Raw genomic sequence first — 19,814 nt, 5'->3', positions numbered from 1 at the left:
AAAATCAGAAGTAGATTAAAGGCATGACTGCAGTGTCAGTAGACACTGAAAGTGGGCATATCAGTCCTTGTATATTCAGATGTGCATCAGGGAAGGGTATTGTAGCATAATATGCATAAAGGAGGTCATTCCGAGTTGATCGCTCGCTGCCGATTTTCACAGTGCTGTGATCAGGTAAAAAAACGGCAAAACTGCGCATGCGTATGCGCTGCAATGCGCACACGCGTCGTACGAGCATCGTTGTTGTGCAATGCTTTTAGCGACGAATCCATTTGCACAGTCGATCGCAAGGAGATTGACAGGAAAAGGGCGTTTGTGGGTGGCAACTGACCATTTTCTGTGAGTGTTTGGGAAAACGCGGGCGTGTCCAGGCGTTTGCAGGGCGGGTATCTGATGTCAATTCCGGGACCTCCGTCGCTAGAATCATCGCACAGGATAAGTAACTACAGGGCTGGTCTTGTTTTGCACAAAATGTGTTTGTGTCGCTCGGCTGCAAATGCGATCGCACACTTGCAAAGCGAAAATACACTCTCCCGTGGTTGGCGACAATGCGTTTGCACGGCTGCTAAAAGTAGCTACCGAGTGATCAACTCAGAATGAGGGCCACAGTCACAGGTAAACAATAGCATAACGTAAAGCAAAGGAGGCCCCAACTGGCAGCTACTTTGGGGCCCAGAGCTGAGAGAGGCCACCTTCTTTCACAGTAACATGTGTTATATAGGGGTGTAGCTACCATAGGTACTGTTACTGCCTACCAGTTCAATGCCTCACCCACTGGTGGGATCTCCACCAGGGCCGCAACTAGGGGGGGGGGGGGGGCTAGGGGGGCGCATGCCCGGGCGCCGGACTCTAGGGGACGACTTAAGCTTAATTAAAACTTCTGCTCCACTTTCTGTCCGCCCGTTGGTAATCACGGACGAGAGGAGCTGCGCACATACAAGCTACAGTTGCACACTGACATACTACGGAGTTGTCAGCATGCCACGCCTCCCTCCCTCCCTCCACCCGCCGGCCGGGACCCTACACTTCCGGCCAGAGACCACGCTGACTACGGAGACTCCAATCCCTCCCCCCACACACACACGCTTGCTGGGAATCTGCACTTCAGGCTGGCTCTGCACATCAGATAGGTGCAGTCAGTCAGCCCACACACTGCTGCCAGATAAGGGACTTTATTATCACCTCACTGTCCCTGAGGTCAGTCAAGCATCAAGCTGCTGCCATTAACTGTTGCATTACATTTTCTGGGGACACTGTGTATGGTATAAGTTGGGGACACTATGGCATAATATTGGGATGCTGTGTGGCATATGTGGGGACACTGTGTTCCATAATATGGGGATGCTGTGTGGCATTATATGTGGGGACACTGTGCGGCATTATATGTGGGGACACTGTGTGACATTATATGTGGGGACACTGTGTGACATTATATGGGGACGCTGTGTGACATAATGTGTGGACACTGTGTGGCATTATATGGGGATGCTGTGTGGCATTATATGTGGTGACACTGTGGCATTATATGGGGACGCTGTGTGACATAATTTGGGGACACTGTGGCATTATTTGGGGACGCTGTGTGTCATAAATTGGGGATGCTGTGTGGCATAATGTAGGGACTCTGTGTGGCATTGTATGGGAACGTTCTGTGCCATAATGTGGGGACACTGTGTGCCATAATGTAGGGACGCTGTGTGGTATAATGTGGGGATGTTGTGTGCTATAATGTGGGGACACTGTGTGGCATTATATGGGTATGCTATATGCAATAATATGGGGATGCTGTGTGCCATTATATGGGGACGTTATGTGCCATAATGTGGGGACACTGTCTGCATAATGCGGGGGGACCTTGTGTGGGATATTATGTGGGAACACTGGCATAATATTGGGACACTATGGCATAATATAGGGACACTGTGATGTATGGGGTACCCTATGTGGCATAATGTAATATTTCATGAAAAGTCACAGTCTGCAGTTATGCCACGGGGGGGGGGGGGGTCAAGTTACTGCCTTGCCCCAGGTAACAAAAATCCTAGTTTCGGCCCTGTCTCCACCTTCTGCGACAGGATCCTCTTGCTGGTGCTGTGACTGCCTACCAGTGCAATGCCTCACCCACCGGTGTGATCTCCACCTCCTGAGACACGATCCTACTGCTGGTGCTGTGACTGCCTACCATGCTGCATTAGCCTTGCTTACTACCACTGTGGGTAATGCTACCAGTTTACTTAAGCCCAATTTGTATTGGGCCCCGCTTATAGCTGACTTACTCCAACCTACATGAGGCCACTTTTCATATATTTCCAGGGCCACTTTACGTTCCCAATCCACCCCTGTCTGGCATGGAAGAAATGTGAATGATAAATCAATGTAAATGTACCAGGAGGTATTGACAAGCCTTTATAACATTATCTTATACTGTGAATATCTTACCCTGTTTCTAAGACAATTAATTAATTTAACTTGTTAATTAAGTGTAAGGAAGACATGATATTTTCCGGGAGATGTATCAAGCCGTGGAGAGAGATAAAGTTGAGTATTTGCCCAAATCAAATGAAGCTTCTAACTACATGTATCATTTCATGTACTGTGCTAGATAAGTGACAGAAGATGATTGGGTGGTTTGGACATCTGCACTTTATCTCTCTCCAAGGCTTGATACATCTCCCCCAGAGTGCTGTATATAAAATATATGTCTGGCTGCTATACAGCAGGCCAAGAGCACCAGCAGGACAGCAGAGTAACAATCATATCAGTAATAATTTGTGGACCCTGTGAAATTAACATTCAGTAAAGACGGAAGACTCAGTCAATGAATACATAAAACATTTTTTAGTTTATGTTAAAATATAAAAAGTTTATTAAGTGGAATATTTAATAAATAATATTTGCGAGACATCTCCAAAAATAATCGGTTTTGGGGGCTGCCCACAAATATTAACCAGCCCCTGAATGTATGTATTGGGGACTGAAATGGATATTTGAGATATCTATTGCGTTCCTCCTATTTTGAACACAAAAGCAGCCACCAAAGGTTTCTACGGCAGATGGTAAACTGTGAAACTCACCAAGCTCCAGAATGCAAAGCATTTCTGAGCTTGGCCCGGCAGCTAATGCCATTTCTAAATGGCTTTTGTAGCCTGTGGGCTACATTATGCAATAATTCCCAGGAGAAGGATCCTTGGGATCCCTCTGCATTACTGTCTGCTCTCACATACGCAGTCTGACGATTGCACATGTGAACTAGCGCAGCCGGGGTCTAAACCCAGAAGTAAAGTGATCGCATTAGCAATTATTTCACTTCTTATACATTGCAGGGGAGGGCATGAGATTGGTACTCATTATGGCATAAAAGCTACACCTCTGGACTTACAAAGAGTCATCCTTCAGCACTCAGGAGGGGAAAACCCCCTTGGGGGGAAACCTCTGGGGAACCATGGCCTCAGGATCGCCCTTCCCTCTGGGCATTAAGAGGTGTACTAATAGAGGGGTCAGTATGCTATCCCAGCGCATGGGATCCCGGTGGTTGTCATACCGGTTCCAGAATCCCAGTACAGAAAAGACTGACAGGGGTGAGAAAGAGGTGTTCTCCCCTCTCCCCACCCCCCTAACCCTGCCTGTCCGCAGTCTAACCCTAACCTCACCCCTTTGTGCCTAAATCTCCCGTGGAGGTGCCTAATCTTAACCTCTGTCCCTGCTGCCTAAACCTAACCCTCCCTTCCCTGCAGCCTAACCACTCCTGGGGGGTGACTAACCCACCCTACCCACAGCCTAACCCTAACTTCCTCCCACCCGCAGCCTAACCCTATCCTCCCCCTACCCGCAGCATAATCCTAACCCCCGTCTGATGCCTAAATCTAAACCACACCCGATGCCTAAACCTAACCCTCCCTTCCCCGCAGCATAACCACCCCCGGGCGTACCTAACCCTAACTAATCCTACCCGCTGCCTAACCCTAACCTCCCCCCACCCACAGCCTAAACCGTAACCCCCCGCCTGATGCCTAAACCTAACCCTATCCTCCCCTGCAGCCTAACCACCCCCGGGGTTCTCTAACCCACCCTACCCGCAGCCTAACCCTATCCACCCCCCAACCGCAGCCTAACCCTAACCCCTCTGACTGATGCCTAACCCTCTCCCTCTCCCCACCCCCCTAAACTGCCTGTCCGCAGTCTTACCCTAACCTCCCTCCTTTTTGCCTAACCCTCCCACGGAGGTGCCTAATCCTAACCGCCGTCCCTGCTGCCTAAACCTAACCCTCCCTCTCCTGCAGCCTAACCACCCCCCCCCTCTGTCCCTGCTGCCTAAACCTAACCCTCCCTCATCATACAGCCTAACCACTCCCAGGGGTGCCTAACCCACCCTACCCGCAGCCTAACGCTAACCTCCCCCTACACGCAGCCTAAACCTAACCCAGCGCCTGACGCCTAAACCTAACCCCCCGACTGATACCTAAACCTAACCCACCCTCTGCAGCAGCCTAACCACCCCCAGGGGTGCCTAACCCTAACCCACCCTACCTGCAGAGAAATCCTAACCTCCCCCACCCACAGCCTAAATTTAACACCCCGCCGGATGCCTAAACCTAATCTCCCCGCATAAACCTAACAGTCCCTCCCCTGTAGCCTAACCACCCCTGGGGGTGCCTGACCCTAAGCTCCCCCCACCTGCAGTCTAAACTTAACCCCCCACCTAATGCCTAAACCTAACCCTCCCGCCTGATGCCTAAACCTAACCCTCCCTCCCACGCAGCCTAACCTCCCCTTTGGGTGCCTAACCCACCCTATCCACAGCCTAACCCTAACCTCCCCCCACCTGCAGCCTTACCCTAACCCACGCCTGACACCTAAACCTAACCCCCCGCCTGATGCGTAAACCTAACCCTCCCTCCCACACAGCCTAACCACCCCCCTCCTCCCCCCCATGCCTGATGCCTAAACCTAACCCCCCTTGCCTAGCCCTAAACCTATGATCGTGGGGATATGGGCGTCGGTATCCTTGCCCATTCCGAGTTCCAACGTCGGGATTCTGAAGTGCGGTATCCTTGCCCATTCCGAGTTCCAACGTCGGGATTCTGAAGTGTCGGGATCCAAGTGTCAGTATTCTGACTGCCGTATACCTGACAGCCGGCATCTTTACCGCATCTCCTAATAGGTAATGCATATGTCCCAACATTTGGAGCATGTGTCCGCAGCTCTCCTCCCAGGGCAGCTATTCAGGGATCACCCACTGCGTGTAGACGAAGAGGAAGAGATGAAAAATCATTGTTAGTGGATGAACAAGCAGAGAGACAAACTGCAAACAGTGGTGTGGTTGTGTAGAGAGAAAAATCTCTATGTAAATATGTTACTCTAACTACCAAGGACATGGAAAATACCTAAAATAAGGACAATTATCCCAAAGGGCCCATTGTTTTTATACAATACACACATTGGGGGGATAATTTCTCTCTTATAGTAATTAGTGGGTACCTTCAGAAAAGAAATTTGACCAGTAAATAATAAAAGCTATAAATTGCTAACATTTAGGGGTCAATCCAATTAGGTACGAGTTACCATTGCTGCGATGTTTCAACAGCATCCAAACTCACACCCTTCGTGTTCTCTAATGGACAAAACCATGTGCACTGCAGGTGGGGTAGATGTAACATGTGCAGAGAGAGTATGGTAACTTACCTCCTGCATGCTATTCTCCAGTCACTAATTCCTCCGCGACCCCTCCCGTCGTCTTCACCTGACACTTTGCAGATCTCTTTGCCGGTCACCCGACACTCTGCAAATCTCTTTGCCAGATGATCTACAAAGCACAAAAGACTATCATTAAGCATAGTACTAGTTTAAGTACAATAAAATATCCATGAGTCAACCAGTTTCCCAATTTTTCTTAAACCAAACAAGATACTTTCAAAGTTATCAATATCCCATTTATCTATTTTATTAACCTTTTCATCCCAAAGTCACGATCCTGCCTCATAGAGACCCAGGTTATCTGCATCCCCTGTATGTGTGCTTATCCTCTATACTGCCCTCTTTATTCCTGTAACGCTACATTTTTATTCCTAAATATGTGTTTCTTCCTGCGCTTCTCCTATTTATGTGTCCTTGTACCTGTATTCCCTGTTCTGTCTATCTTGTCTTGCCTTTCAGCAGACTATACTGCACTCTGTCTTCCTTACCCCCCTCCATTATACCCTTCTATGTAGGACTCACCTCCTCCTACCTGTCTTCCTGCATGGAAACTGGAAATGTCAGCAGCTGTAGATAGAATGTTACAGGAAGAAGCATTGTGATGTCATGGGCTAGTGATGTCACAATCTAGGTGTGATGGCACAGTAACCAGCAGCAAAGCTACCGAGTTACAGCTACTGTATCTTACATATGCATTTTCTACATCAATTACAACTGGATATATATGAGTTTCTAGTTTAAAAAAAATGAGACTAGTGTAGAAAATGAAGTATAAGGCAATGTTGTACAGAGTGCCTCAATATATAGGTAAAGGGAAAACATAAGTGACAGGAATTTCTAGACTAAACCACCGCTTATATTTTACAGGTTGAGTATCCCATATCCAAATATCCGAAATACGGAATATTCCGAAATACGGACTTTTTTGAGTGAGAGTGAGATAGTGAAACTTTTGTTTTCTGATGGCTCAATGTACACAAACTTTGTTTAATACACACAGTTATTAAAAATATTGTATTAAATGACCTTCAGACTGTGTATATAAGGTGTATATGAAACATAAATGAATTGTGTGAATGTAGACACACTTTGTTAAATGCACAAAGTTATAAAAAATATTGGCTAAAATTACCTTCAGGCTGTGTGTATAAGGTGTATATGAAACATAAATGCATTCTGTGCTTAGATTTAGGTCCCATTGCCATGATATCTCATTATGGTATGCAATTATTCCAAAATACGGAAAAATCCGATATCCAAAATACCTCTGGTCCCAAGCATTTTGGATAAGGGATACTCAACCTGTATAAGGAAATAAAGCTCTTTATCTAAGAGGCTGAATTAATCATTTTCCATTAATGTGTGTGTGTGTGTGTGTGTGTGTGTGTGTGTGTGTGTGTGTGTGTGTGTGTGTGTGTGTGTGTATATATATATAGAGAGAGAGAGAGAGAGAGAAAGAGAGAGAGAGATACTAACTATACTATCCCATTAAACCAGAAAACTCACAAATTATACAGTTTCTGTGGCTGGCTGATCTCAAGTCTGCATTTCACCTGGTTTAATCAGCCACAGAACCTGTGTAACACATGAGCGTATAAAGAGGAGAAGAATGAAGAGTTGTCTTTTTTGTGGCGCACTACAAATGTATTATTCAATACCAGTGAATATAAAACTGTAAGGCGGGCCCGGAAGGTGACATTCACAGGGAATAGGTAATGACATACACTCGACTTGCTCACACCCGCTGGACGTGTTGGAAAGAGGTTGAGTGGACAGTGAGCGTGGCTGTGCCCTGTGGCACCACGTGGCACCATTGTAGTGACAGCTGGACTGCTGAGAACGGAACCTGGAGGGTACATAACTTTTTGTTTTCATTTCATCTCATGACACTCCACCCAAAGCTACTCTTCTGGTTATCCTATCAACTAGGACAACAATGAAGGTGACTCTATAACATTTCTTCCATTGTTTTTCCATGTCACAGAAACATTGCATGTGTGTTACAGGTGACCATCCTAATCACTGGCGTGCGCAGCACATTTTATTAGGGGGTGCACCCATCAGAGGGGTGTGTCTAGCACCGCCTTTTGGGCGTGTCTAGCACCATCTATTGATGGTCAACGCATATAAAATATCCACCTTTGTACCAATCCTAATAAAGCAGATACATTGTCAGATGTTGTGGTGTGCACCAAACACCCCTGATGGCACTCATGCAATTACAGTGCTCCTCCTCAGCCAGGTCTGGCTCCCCCTCTCTTTCCCCTGCAAGCTGCAGCAGCTTACTTACAAGTCAGTCACTCACTGACACTGACAGTCACAGACTAGTTACTGCTGCTGCTGGAAAAACAAGTGACCTGTCAATGCTGCTGCCGGCTGTCTGCCAGTATTGAATTTGTCTTCCTAAGAGGAACGCTGGCTGCATGCTGCTCCTCATCAGTGGCTGGCGTTGGCATAGCATAGAAGGAGAGAGGTGGGCATGTGGAGGGTGGGCGTGCAAGCAGCATGACGTAATCACATCACATCACGCTGTTTTTGTACATGGAGGTGGAGCTGGGAATTTGAAAGCCGGTGGCAGTGGCACCCTTGATTAACCCAGGCGTCCGGTCAGTAATGCAGTCCTGCAGGGTGCAGCGCAGAGGGGACAGTAATCAGCCTGCTCGGCAATCGCTGCATCAGGCATGTGAGATCGGGGTGCCAGACATTAGGGGGTGCCTGTGCGCACGAGGCACCCCCCCTGCGCACACCTATGATCCTAATTATCTCTCCTTCACTTCACAGTAATGTCATTGTTAGTGATACATTATTTGGATCAAGCATCAAAAGGAAACGTAGGTATAAGAGTTTGGCCGGCATATCACTTATTGCATGACGACCTTGTGCCTGCGCTGTACTGTATGTAGACGGAGCATTTGGTTTTGCTAATGACTTACATAGACTCCATAAGACGGCATGCCGACATAGCATATTATTGAATGTTAACATGTATGATCTTAAACTCTATCTATAAATATTCTGTTGCGAGACTTCCAATATGCTCAGAATATTGCTACTGTGACAGATGATTTAGTATATACTAGCTGGAGTACCCAGCGTTGCCCCGGATTTTAAGAATGTCTGTTTACAAAAATAAATGTAAATATTAAACACACAGTATAAATACCATTGTAAATAGCTGAATACCTGTGCTTTGGTACAAATTGAGAATGGTAAATTAGAATGATAGTTTGTTAATTTATGTTGATGGAGATCTAGTATATAGGCATATCTTGCTTCCCTGATGCACTTTGTGTAGTGGTTGCACCCCTTTTTGGTCCCCCAATGGACCCTGCTCTTCCCACTATACAACTCTCAGTCTGTGGCTTCCTGCTGCCTCCATTCCCCTCCTCACATCATGTCACTGGCCCTGTCACATGCATCCCTGTCATCACTGAGATATCATGCATGCCCTGATATAGTGTGTGCTGCTGGCCCACCCCTAGGGGTGCTAGTGGTGTGTTACCCTCACAGTGTTTGTTCCCAGAGTGTAAGTCATATGTGTAGCAAGTTTGGTGTAAATTGCTCCAGGCATTCCAGAGTTATGCTGATTGCTGAAAAACTCTGTGCTGCTGCCTCACTCCTAGGGGTGCTAGCAGTAGCGGATCTTGCCACGGGCAAGCAGGACTTTTGCCCGGGGTGCCGCCTTCCGGAGGGCGCCGGCGCCATCCGGAGGGCACCGCACCATGGCAAGATCCGCTGCTGCTGTGGTGCCCCCGCGGCCGCTGCCCGCTGTCCCGCTGTCCTGTGAAGGGAAACTAGACGCTACGAATTGTTTCCCTTCGTGGGCTGCCCGCTGTGAAGGGAAGCTAGACGTTACGCGTCTAGTTTCCCTTCCTGGAGAGGACCTTAACTGTAATGATGTGCGGAGCGCGTTGACGTCATTGCGCACCGCACAGCAAAGGTCCTCTCCACGAAGGGAACTAGACGCTTAGCGCAAGAAGCCTCGGAACCGGCCCTGGGTGCTAGGGGTGTCTTACCAGCACAGTGTTTGTTCCCAGCTTGCAAGTCATATGTGAATTAAGTTTGTTGTAAATTGGTCCAGGCGTTCAGAAGTTATGCTGTCTCCTGACATACTCTGTGCTGTTGTCCCACCCCTAGGGGTGTCTAACCCCCACAGAGTTTGTTTGCAGATTGTAAGTCAGATGTGTACCAAGTTTGGTGTAAGTTGCTCCAGGCCTTCCACAGTTATGCTGTCTGCTGACATACTCTGTGCCGCTGTCCCACCCCTGGGGGTGCTAGGGGTGTCTGACCTCACAGTGTTTGTTTCCACAGTGAAAGTCATATGTGTACCAAGTTTGTTGTAAATTGCTGCAGGCATTCCAGAGTTATGCTGTCTACTGAAATACTCAGTGCTGCTGCCTCATCCCTAGGGGTGTCTTCCTCCCACAGTGTTTGTTCCCAGATTGTAAGGCATATGTGTACTAAGTTTTGAGTACATTGCTCCAGCAATTCCGGAGTTATGCTGTCTCCTGATATACTCTGTGCTGCTGTCTGCCCCCTGGGGGTGTTAGGGATTTCTAACTGTTTTAGTTGCCTCCACCATGTTTTAATACGCTCGTATGTCAAAATTTCACGATCGTTGCTTGTAAACTGGATTTGTATAGAAAGACAGAATGACGGATTTTGGCTTTTATATAGTAGATACACTTAGAGTTACTTTGATATGTGACTGTCATACTTGGTAACATTTTATAACAAGTTCCAGGGATGCTTGGTGGCTGAGCCCAGTGCATGGTGGAATGTCATGTGCGGATCTGTCTAGGAGGTACTTGGTGCACTACAACTCCCATTGTGTCATGTTTACTGGACTTCATCATAATATGATGATATGTTTTTAATTCATGTTAATTACTCATGTTCCATACATTTTCATTTATACCACTTAATGTGCACATAACACAGTGTTTATAGGGCCTAATTAAGACCTGATCGCTCGCTAGCGTTTTTTGCAGCGCTGCCATCAGGTCAGAACTGCGCATACGTAGGCACCGCAATGTGCAGGCACGTCGCACAGGTACAAAGCTGTTCATTACTCTGCAATGGGTTTGTGCAAAGAATCTATTTGCATGGGCGATCGCAAGGAGATTGACAGGAAGAAGGCATTTGTGGGTGTCAACTGACCGTTTTCTGGGAGTGGTTGGAAAAATGCAGGCGTTCCCAAGCGTTTGCAGGGCGGGTGTCTGACGTGAATTCCGGTCCCGGACAGGTTGAAGTGATCGCAGCGGCTGAGTAAGTCCTGGGCCACTCAGAAATTGCACAAAATCTTTTTGTACTGCTCGGCTGCACATGCGATCGCACACCTGCACAGATAAAATACACTCCCCGGTGGGCGGCGACTATGTGAACTCAGGACTGCAAAAAACAGCTAGCGAGCGATCAGGTCTGAATTGGCCCCATAGATCCTCCAGAAACCCCATGGGGCTGTTTTACTGGTCCATGTCAGGTTTGGCCATCCAAGTGTGAGGTCAAATTGATCAATAATCCTGGGCCGCAGCTCCAGAGGCGGGATGGGCCTGCGTGTGGCCAGCTGTACAGTGGAGACATCGGATAACAGCCCATGTCCTCTCATGTTTTACAGTGTTTAGTTGCAAAATTGGTGGTGGTGGTGGGTGTTTGGTAGGCTAAAGCACTGGGGCTCGTTACACATACTGGAGTCTATTTACTAAGCCGTGGAGAGAGATATAGTGGACGGAGATAAGTACTAGCCAATCAGCAGCTAACTGTCATATTATAGGCTGGGTTTGAAAAATGACAGGAGCTGATTGGCTGGTACTTTATCTCCATCCACTTGATCTCTCTCCAAGGCTTAGTACATAGACCCCATTGTATTCAGTGGATGTGGGGGTGATGAAATAGTTAAAAAATAGATACTTTTTTGCTGGTGAGCTACAGGGCCCAGATATCACACACTTACCAAGTTCTTGGCTGCCAGTTGGGAGGGGTATGACGCAACCATGTGGGCAGTGCAGGGACATGACAGCAGAATCACATCATCAAGGCACAGTATAAAGCCACAATTACATCATTGTAAAGCGGGGGAAGGGGCCATGATGATGGGATTCAGCAGGAATAGTGTCATCAGCTCGCCTGGACTGGTCACTTCACACGGGAAGTGGGCATCAGCATGTGGAACTGAGGCATTACTGAAGATATGTCTACACCTTGGTGCCTGCTATCCTGGAGTCTCCAAGACATTGCGGGTGCTGCTAGCCATGAAAAGTGGTGAAGCTTTTCTACCATTGGGGGACTAGCCCATTGGTAACTAGAAAGTTAACCAGCCCAGCAGCATCCTCTCCCTGGCCCTGGCCCAATGTCTCTTCAACGAGTCCGGCCCAGGAGCAGCAGCAAAGCGATGGTCGGAGCAGGGTTCACTACACCCGCTGCCACCCCAACTCCCGCACGCTCACTGAACTGGCCAGAGCTACGTATGTAGGGGGTCATTCGAGTTGATCGCTAGCTGAATTTGTTCGCAGTGCAGCGTTCAGGCAAAAATTTGGCAGTTCTGCGCATGCGTATGCGGCGCAATGCGCACACGCGACGTACGGACACAATGAATGATGTCATTTTGCACAGGGTCTAGCGATGCATTTCAGTCGCACTGCTTGCCGCAGAGTGATTGAAATGAAGTGGGCGTTTCTGGGTGGCAACTGACCATTTTCAGGGAGTGTGCGGAAAAACGCAGGCGTGCCAGGGAAAAATGCAGGCGTGGCTGGGCGAACGCTGGGCGGGTTTGTGATGTCAAATCCAGAACTGAATAGCCTGAAGTGATCGCAAGCGCTGAGTAGGTTTTGATCTACTCTGAAACTACCCAAAAAAATTTGTAGCCGCTCTGCGATACAACCGTTCGCACTTATGCTAAGCTAAAATACACTCCCAGTGGGCGGCAGCATAGCATTTGCACGGCTGCTAAAACTAGCTAGCAAGCGATCAACTCGGAAGGACCCCCATAATGCGGTGGCTATGTATGTAATGTGGTGCTAGTCATATAGGTGGTCATTCCAAGTTGATCGCCAGCTGCCGTTGTTTGCAGCGCAGCGATCAGGCTAAAAATATGCATTTCTGTGCATGCGTATGGGCCGCAGTGCGCACGCGCGACGTACTTTCACAACAAATGATGCAGTTTCACACAAGGTCGAGCGACTCATTTCAGTCGCACTGCTGATCGGTGAGTGATTGACAGGAATGGGGCGTTTCTTGGAGGTAACTGATCGTTTTCCGGGAGTGTGCTAAAAACGCAGGCATGTCAGATAAAAACGAAGGCATGCCTGGGGAAACGAGGGAGTGGCTGACCGAACGCAGGGCGTGTTTGTGACGTCAAAGCAGGAACTAAATAGTCTGAAGTGATCGCAAGGTAGGAGTAGGTCTACAGCTACTCAGAAACTGCATGAAAATATTTTGAAGCAGTTCAGCGAACCTTTCGGTCGCACTTCTGCTAAGCTAAAATACACTCCCAGAAGGCGGCGGCTTAGCGTTTGCACTGCTGCTAAAACCAGCTAGCGAGCGATCAACTCGGAATGAGGGCCATAATGCGGTGCTATACGTGTAGTGTGGTGCTATACCTGTAATGTGGTGCTATTCGTGTTATGTGGCGCTATTTGTGTAATGCGGTGCTATACGTGTAGTGCTATACATGTAATGCGGTGCTATACATGTAATGTGGTGCTATACGTGTAATGCAGTGCTATTTGTATAATGTGGTGCTATTCATGTAATAATGTGGTGGCTATGTATGTAATATGGTGGCTATGTACCTACACATTTTATATATATATATTATATATATATATATGTATGTATATATATAGTCCCCAAGACCGTCACTCCAACGAATATAACCACTTTCCCGATGCACTTCCAAATTGAACCACATCTGATAGTATACATACAGATAGAGAGTGCTACCTATCTGTATGTATACTGTCATGCTCTGCGTAAGTTGGGGTTCCGACAACCGAGTTTTGGCTGAAGGGACAGCTACCTGTGAGGAGAGTAAACGAGGTGGCTGAATGTAATTCCTCCTCATGGGGTGGAAGCCAAACTAAGTGTTAATGTTGGCCAGAGGACGTAAAGAAAAGGAGGACTTCGTAGGAAGATAACTGTAGTTTTAATGAATAATCAGGCTGTACACGAATATTGGAGAAATTGTAGAAACTGGAAGAATTAAAGTCTATGGTTATATGACTTGAAGAGTGAAGCTGAAGAACTCCGGTAAAGAAGAACTGAAGACTGTGTTTTATGATTAAAGACGAGGCTGAAGTACTTGGACTTTGAAGAAATGAAGACGTGGTTTGTGATTGAAAGACTAGGCTGAAGAACTTGAACTTTGAAGAAATGAAGACTGTGGTTTGTGAGTGAAAGACGAGGCTGAAGAACTTGGACTTTGAAGAAATGAAGACTGTGGTTTGTGAGGCTGAAGAACTTGGACTTTGAAGAAATGAAGACATCTGCGGGAGCCGCCGTTAGCACCTAGAGCTCCTCTACGACATGTGATCCTGTGAGCGCTTCCACGAGTGGCAACGGACTTAGACAGCAGGACTGCAGCAGCGTTTAGGTAACCGATGGATGAGAGCAACCAGGACCAGGGAACCAGAAGTAACCTGGGAGCACAGAGCTGGAGAACCTTTCACAAGGAGGTAACTTGAAGCACTGGCACTCTCCCTCTGAGCCAGTCCCCTTTTTGTAAGGGGAGAACACGCAGGATTGGCTGTACACAGATTGGGAACTTCATTGGTAATACTCGGGTCTCCAACATGGCTGCCCCCAGCACAGGAGACATACTTAGCTGTTAGCACGCAGCTTTAGCCAGCTTCTGTCTCTGACACACTATACTGTGTCACCACCAGAGGACCTTACCACAGTGATCCCCGCCGCAGCGCCTGGATCTACAGACTCTCGGCCCCCGGCCCTTGGCAGCCGCACATCCGTCCAGGAAGACCCGCCACCAGCAGCTCCCTGCCGCCGCAACCGCGCCAACCAGCAGGACGGTAACCCGCGGGAGCACACGCCGGATGTAAGGCTCCAGAGCCTGACAGTATACTATCAGATGTGGTTCAATTTGGTATGCACAGCACATGTGAAGGATCCACAAGCTGAATGTTGCTAATGTTACATATGTCTTTTGACAAAAGGTGCAATTAAACATCTGAAATGTTGGCAACGCGCAGCTCCTGGATCCTTCACAGTACATACCAAGGAGTGCTGCCTATCTGTGTCATATATATATATATATATATATATATATATATATATATATTGTCTCTTTCCCTCCAGCAACCCATCACATCCATCCCTTATATCATATGTTTAAAGACCCCCACCACCACTACCCCTTATATAAGTAATGATCCCCCCCACCCCTTAAATATTTAATGACCCCCCCAACCCTCACCCACACCCTTTATACTGTATATTTAATGAAGCTCTCACCCCCATCCTATAAAATACATTTAATGATTTTTTCCCCTTAACTGACCTCAGTGCTGACTTGCAGGTCTCTCAGCATGTCACATAGTTTGATTATACTCCAGTAGTCTCCCTAGTCCCGCTCCTCGTTGGCTTCTTCGGGTATGATGTCAAAAATTCACTGGGGGCATGGCTGTTTTAAAAGTGTACACTCACTTATAGCAGGTCCCTTACAGCACCTGCAGAGAGTGGAAGCTTCATTGATGTAGAACAGCATATGACCGAGTGTGGCAGTGGCCAGCAAGGGGAGAGACTGTACGGTGGGCAGCTGCTGTTGGCCAGAGGGCCCACAGCTCACTTATCTCTGCAGCAGCGGTATCACCGAGTAGGGACGATGGTACTCACCCTAGTGCCGGCGGCGCGTTGCTGCGCTCTCATTGCTGTCCTCACTAGCGCTGGGGAACAAGCAGCGCCGCGGCGGGTACCTAGACACAGATGCAGGAGACTGGGACAAGTCTGCTTCTCTCCATGCTCCACCGCCAGCAGCAACTCTCCCAGCAACTGCTGCTGGTAGTGGAGCCTGGAGATAGCAGAATCATTCATGTACAGCAGCTTCGAAAGGGGCCCCTTAGAGAAAGCGGGGCCCATTCTATGAAGAAGCACCCTGGGGTGTGAAACGTGTCAGGAATTTACCCCTGTACCCCCCCAAAGGACTTGTACAGCTGCTGTGGATACCTGCCATTCATGCTGAGTATATCCAGAAAATCCTCCTGCATTCACATTTGCTATTGAGACGCTGTATGCCAGAGGCGCTCATCGTGAAGGAGTTATTGGAAACCGGAGCTGTCAGCTGAGCAGGAGTGTTGAAGCCGGACGCAGCCACAATACAGAAGCGTTTCCTGGCGGTTGGAGCTCACCGCCAAGAGACGCACCCGTCCTGGCTGGCAGTGCAGAGCATCACAGGTACGGTTGCACACTGCTCACTCCTGCTGGAGAACATTTGTTTAATTAGAACACAGCCAATTACAGCTTCTTTCTCAGGGCTTAAACAAATAGGAACGGTGCATTGAACAGCATTAGTTTCCAGCACTAGGAATACAATCCACTATAATGGACATTGAGATACAAAGTTTTTAGTCTGGCGATACAATTTATTGAATGAGGACATGTTTATACATTATATCTGGATTCAATACAGGAAGAGTCATGTGGCTATACAAAAAATCCATTTGATAATATCTTTATGTATAACACTGGATGCCGTTTGAGGTTGTTGTTTTAAGTGATATTAAATGTCTGTTTATATAAGTTTTTTACTGTTTACATAAAAGAAACTTTCTATATACATATTTCTATTATATTGATGTGGTCTCTAGTCATTGTCATTTCATGCACCTGTATTTATAGCGCATAAAAGTCACAAGTAAAATATTGGTGTTTTTTTTGGTGCAGCTGAAGTCAGCTGCTACTAATTGTGCTGTGTGAACACAGACACAGCTAGACTGAATTGCTGCTTTGTGTGTATGTATATTTTCCTGTAGATTAGATTATTTGTATGCAATTATTATTCATTAGCGCCTAGATAAGTTTGGTGAAAATTATTATATGGCTGAAGAAACCTGTCTGAGGGTTCATAGCGAGTTTCTACTCCAAAATACTGTTTCTGATTACCCCTATCTTTTGAGGCAAATTTGGATCTAGGGTCCATTTCCTTATTAGTATTATACCTGGTATGCTTATTTTGTTTTCTGACAACATGCCATTTTCTTACTTGTTTAGCATAGTCGTCCTTATCGCTAAGAAATTTTCGATGTTTAGTATCAATGATATTAGAGTCAATGTTGGCTACTTTTTTATCAATAATTTTCCTCTCACCAATATACTTCTCATTAGTCTTAATTTTATCAATAACAGGTTCCAACAAAGCAAGTTCTTTCTCAACCTCTACTAAAACTTTCTTTTTTTCAAAAACAATGAGTCTCATTAGCTCAAAGGAGCACTCATCCAAAATACGGTGTCACTCCTTCATAAATTGCATATTATATAGAAATAAATACTATTAGTATTTTTTTGTTTATGTCATTTGGTCTAATGGGGTTTTTCTTGATGTAATGTCTCTTGATGTCTCCATGAGATCTAATCTTACGTTTTTTTCTGATGTTTTTTCCTGATTTTCAATGTTTTTTCGATGTTGCATCGATGTTGTGAATCATGTTTAAAGCAAGTGATTTTTAATATTTGCATGCTAATTAGGCTGTATATGTGGATTATTTATTGTGCATTGAGTCTAAACATGTTTTTATATATAAAATGTATGATGTGATATATCTGCGGGACCGAGTGCAGCTGAGAAGTCATCTTAGTGGCTTGTGATTCACGTGGTCTGCCCCCTGAGAAATGCTGGTCTGCGGGACGAGTAGTGCCTGGATGGTAACATTACATGTTATGTGGTAACCAGCCCACTGTGTTTATTTCTCTGGTACGAGTTTTCTCTGACTGGAGTTGTAGTTTTATCTGTTGTCTTCAATAAAAACTTTTATGCACTATGGAGCGCCCCCTTTCTCTTTGTTTTTACTAGGAATTGTACCCAAGGATCCTGGGTTGTGGAGCTGGAGAGGGGAGCAGTGGCCCTTATATTTATGGACATATGTGCTATTAGGAAAAAACAATTTGTGTTCTCTAATGCACACTGAGTGAAAAATAATACTACATAATAATCAGATAATACGGAGATCTTAGTTGCGTATATCTGCAGATATAGGGTTAAGCCCCCAGGCCAATCGGCAAGGCGTCTCCGTCACTGGGGGTCCCTAATACTAGGTATGGGTCCAGGGTGCAGGACCCCATCACATCGGCACAGGTCGGCTACCCCAGGTCAGCACACAGGTGAAAGTTAATAAGGGTTAATAAGAAGCACATAAGTGCTATGTAAGTGAAGTGTGATTAAAATTTTAATCACACTTCACTTAGCAGAATGAGGGTGTTTATTTGTTGTAGGTAAAAATAGGGAATTTAAGAGTGCAGATATCGAGATAATATTCATTGAGGCAATTCCTCAATGGTGATAATAGTGATAATTACAAATAGTGATGATTAAAAAGGAGAATAAAATATGTCTCTCACTCACTCACTCACTCACTCACTCACTCTCTCTCTCTCTCTCTATATAATCATTTACATTGTGGATTTTTCAGGTGATTTAATTATTGTGGTGAGAGAGTGACCTATATATCTATATATATAGTTATATATATGGGGATACCGTTTTGCCATAGTTGCGCTTAAGCCTGTTTCTACAGTACTTAGTCTTCCCAAGTGGTCTCCCACTTGGTACTGGTTAAGCCCAACACTGCTTAGCTTCCAAGATCGAACGGATTTGGGTGTGGAGCCAGTGAGGTGTGACTGTATGTTACGCAATAAAACTCAGTAATCAGCTCGGTATCATTCTAGGTCAATTTTTTATTTATTAATCACAGTGTTAGGTAGAAGAGGGAAAGGCACAATGTGACAGGAGTGAGAGGAGATGTCAAAGATAATTGACTCATTTAATTGGATTAAAGACACCTTTATAAGAATGGGGCAATCTTGTATCCTTCGTTAAATCCCATGGGATACATGGTATTCAATTGGAAAATCCAATACATTTCCTGTTGGGACACTATGTTTGCCAGGACTCCACCTCTCTCGCCAGTTTGTACATGTTCGATGGTTTTAAAGGACATCTCTTCCAGATTAGAGTTGTGTTCCAGTATAAAATGTCTATAAATAAGATGAGTGTCAATTTTGTTCTTGATATTCCGGACGTGTTCCTGGATCCTCAGTTTTAATGGCATTTTGGCCTTCCCCACATATTTCTTGGTGCATGTAAATTCCAACAATTAGATGCCTGATGTTTTATTACAGGTCATGAATTCCTTTACTTTAAATTCTTGAGTGTCCCCTGTACTGTAAAAGGTTTTCTGTTAGGATTAAGGAATTTACAGCTATTGCATTGTCCACACTTGAAGGCTCCGCCTCCTACACACTTTGAGAAGGTGTGGTTAATGTTTCCAGAAGGCAGTTCGCGCAGCATACTTGGTGCTAGGATGTCTTTCAAATTTTTTGAATTGCAGAAGATAATTTCGGGTTTTTCTGGGAGGATCTCTATTAAGATTGGTCCACTAGAACTGCACATCTGGAGAGGCATGATCTTTTGGATTATAAGAAGAGGGATGACAGAAAGGAATCTACCGCCTTAATCTCTACTTGCAATTATCATGAGAGTACCATTAAGTCTTCACTCAGGGATCACTGGGGAATACTACTTATGGACCCAATGTTAAAAGAGATCCTCCCAGCCGCTGCAGATTTCCCCCCCAAGGATCTGACATTACGCGGGGCCGGACGGTTGTGGCTCCCCCTGTTTGGATCTGACATTGGAGGGGTGCACAGCAGCTGCAACTCCCCCCCCCCCCCCCCCCAATCTTAATGACTCTGACATTGTGAGATCCCAGCAGAGAGAGAAGCCAAAGCTGAGCAGTGGGGAGAGAGGCTGGGCGGGGACAGTGCTGTCAAGAGAAATCCTGGGCCCCTGTACAAAAACTTCTTTGGCCCCCCTCTCCTGGAGGGGGTGTGACTACAGCATGCTGGGGTCATGGCCACACATCTTTGGGGCGTGTCTAGTACATGAGAAGCACCCA

General features: G+C 46.3%; 1 long non-coding RNA gene and 1 pseudogene across 1 annotated transcript; both read right to left on the bottom strand.

Annotated features, from left to right (window-relative positions):
* Nucleotides 1–5,048: 5,048 nt before the first annotated feature.
* On the bottom strand, nucleotides 5,049–5,864 carry LOC134957015 (uncharacterized). The gene is made up of 2 exons (XR_010186388.1): nucleotides 5,683–5,864; nucleotides 5,049–5,236 (listed from the first exon to the last, which is right to left on the bottom strand). It is a non-coding gene; the product is annotated as an uncharacterized LOC134957015 (long non-coding RNA).
* A 12,561-nt stretch (nucleotides 5,865–18,425) lies between these two features.
* Nucleotides 18,426–18,545, bottom strand: LOC134964688 (5S ribosomal RNA; annotated as a pseudogene).
* Between the last annotated feature and the right edge of the window lie 1,269 nt (nucleotides 18,546–19,814).

The sequence above is a fragment of the Pseudophryne corroboree genome, chromosome 9 (assembly GCF_028390025.1).
Source record: "Pseudophryne corroboree isolate aPseCor3 chromosome 9, aPseCor3.hap2, whole genome shotgun sequence".
NCBI lineage: Eukaryota > Metazoa > Chordata > Amphibia > Anura > Myobatrachidae > Pseudophryne > Pseudophryne corroboree.
Note: the sequence above shows the minus strand (reverse complement) of the source record. Positions and strands in the feature narration are given on the sequence as shown.